The sequence below is a fragment of the Fulmarus glacialis genome, unplaced genomic scaffold (genome assembly GCF_000690835.1).
Source record: "Fulmarus glacialis isolate BGI_N327 unplaced genomic scaffold, ASM69083v1 scaffold16649, whole genome shotgun sequence".
NCBI classification, from domain to species: Eukaryota; Metazoa; Chordata; class Aves; order Procellariiformes; family Procellariidae; genus Fulmarus; species Fulmarus glacialis.
Genome location: NW_009235484.1, coordinates 498 through 3,304, shown reverse-complemented (window position 1 = coordinate 3,304; position 2,807 = coordinate 498).

Sequence of the window (2,807 nt, the reverse complement as noted above, 5' to 3'; positions counted from 1 at the left end):
GCGAGCCCGGGGCCCCCTGCCCCCCCCGCCAGCCATGCCTACCTGGATGCCTGCCACGCTGACTCATTTCACCAAACGCTGCAGGAAATCCCTGTCACCTTTCCAGCGCCTCCCTGCACAGCTGGAGTGAAGGATGCTGTGGGGGTTTCCAAGCTCCTCTCTGGAGCCAGCACTGGGATTTAGTCACAGGGGATGTGTTCATCCCATGTAACCAGCCCCGCCATGCTCTGCAATGGCAGAGGTGCTTTAGGGGAACTCCTTTTTTCAGAACCCACTGTCTCAGTTAGGAAGAAAAAATACTAAAACAAACCACCAACCCACCAGCCAAAAAAGGCATCTCTCCTGCTGCTTTCGTCTCCATCCAGGCTGCTGCAAAACCAGCCCAGATGGAGAGACAAACCCTGGCCCTAGTGCAGATAAATCACAGCACGAGCAAAGCCCACACCTGTCCTTGGAGGAAAAAATTCCCTCCTTTGGAACCAAAGCTCCGAGCTGGAGCAGAAATGCCTGGCAGACCTTGCTTGGCTGCCGCATCCCAGCAATGATGGAGCAAAGAGGCCTGCATCCCCGTGCAGCTCACAGATTGGCTGACCTGCCGACAGTGGGACCCTGAGGGAGCCGCAGCACAGCCGGGCCGATGGCACCAACACCCCTGAGTATCCGGCAAATCTAGCCCTGAGTTTCCTTGAGCCCCGAAGCAGAAATGCCAACGTGGACGAGGTCCCAAAAATAAGCCTGATCTCCCCTGGCTTTCTCTGCAGTAAGTGGTCAGCGGAGCATTTCTCCTTTCTCTCTCGTTTCTCATGTCGGAGGCATCTCTGAATGATTCAGGCAGCGAGAGCACAACAGCCGCGCTCCTGACACAGGGAGCCCGGGGGGCTGCACCTGCAGGACCTGGGGAGGACAAGCATTCAAGGATGTTCCCCACGGCTGCTGGCTTCACATGGCTATTGCTAAAGCATCTAAAGCCCCTCAAGTGACAGAGCAGCCTGGGGAAAACCAGAGCAGCCTCCAGGCACACACATGCTTCATAAGTCACCTAATTACCCTGGCTGATTAAATGAAGCCCAGAGCAATTGCTCTCCCCTGGGCTTGCTTTGAGGGTTGCTGCTCCTGGGTCAGCCTGGAGATGGGGGTCACATTCCTGAGGGGTGGCCGGTTTTTGGTGTCTGTTGTGCGCTGGGCTTAGCTCATCTCCTGAGATACCCTGGCTGCTACAAAAACTCCTGGAATAAGCTCCAAGCCCCCAGGGCTGCTCATATTCAGCAAAGCTTCCCTTGCACCTCCCAAGAAGCAGTTCTCCTCCACAGATGCTGTGCTTGGGGCCGTGGGGAAGGGGCATGGTGGTGCCCTGCCTTACCCATTCCCCCCGGTGCTCAGTACTGCTTGACCCTGGCATCCTCACACCAACAGAGCTCCTGGCAAGCCAGAAAAGGGGCTAAATTTAACAACAGGAATTTAACAGCGCTCCACAGGACTGGCTGTTTAAGAGAAGCACTGTCCCAGAAAACTCCTCTCTTGATCATTGCCAAGAAAGGAGAACTCGATGGAGGGAGCTGTAGCAAGCTCTCACACACCCTCCACCCAGCTGCCCGCCCCAGCCCTGGGCTGTGCCTGTCGCTGGGGCAGAGCCTTGAGCCTAAGGATGCCGCCGCAGCTAGCGCCCTTGGATGTCCCTGCACTGTGCTTGACTTGTCTCGCTAACAGCTACATCTGATTACTGGGTCACCAAAGGGTGACCATGCTGCTCTCACAGGAGCTGCCCTCTGGTCTACTGGGGACAGGATGACCAAGGCTATCTGGGACCGTGGTGTGGGCAGAGAGGAGCCCTGATCCCAAGCAATGCCATGGGGCTTCAGCTGCCCAGGAGAGTAAATGCAGGAGTTTTCCAGTTGCCAGAGAGTAAATAAACCCTTGTGGAGTGCAGTCTCCTTCTCCAGATGGTTATGAGAGCAAAAGCCCTTTGGAGCATCCTGTCTACAGGGTCCCTGGGGCTCAAGGGCTGGACTCCCGGCTTCTCTCCTTCTGCACTCCCATGGCACCTATCCCTCCAGCTGTGCCTTGCCTGGCCCTCGGCACCTCAGATGGCCGAGTCCCAAGGCCCAAACCTGCTGTGGGCAGCAGCCACCAACCCCTAGAGGACGACTGTGTGCAAGACATCATGCCCTGGTCCCCAGGGAAGTGCTGTCCCGCCACTTTGGTTTGGGTGTGCACACACTGCTCCAGCCAGTTCCTCCTAATCAGGGCAGCACAGGAAACACGTGCGATGCTGCTGCCTGACACCTCCCCGCCTGCCTGCGAGGGGGAAGGAGGCGCCGGGCAGTTTGTGAGCAGGATGTCCTGGCCACCGCGGCAGACTGCTGCCGTTGGTTCCCAGAACATTGTCTGTTCCCCCACCCAGCCCACGCCGCCTGCACTCCTGCTCCCACTCATGCACTAGTTTCCGTTAACCCCACAGGAGGGTCAAGCCCACTTCTTTGCTTACAATCTCTCCAGGAGGATCTCTTTTTTTTTTGCCTGTTGTGTCTCAGGTTTTCCGGCTTAGCTACTCCCTGGGCAGCCGTGTCCCCAGGTGGGAAGCAGGTGGGTTTTGTTCTGCAAGAGTTCAAGTGAGTAACGGCTCCGAAATTGGAGGGATCATTGTTTCAGAGGAGACAATAAGATGTGTTCCTGCCAGGTAGCATGCCTGGGCTGCCCAAATGGGCTCAGGGGCAGGGAGGGGCCCATCAGGGCAGAGCTGGGTATGCTTGCTGACGGAGCGCAGCAGACCCTCCACACTGCTTCCAACATGCCTGAGTCCCCGGCTC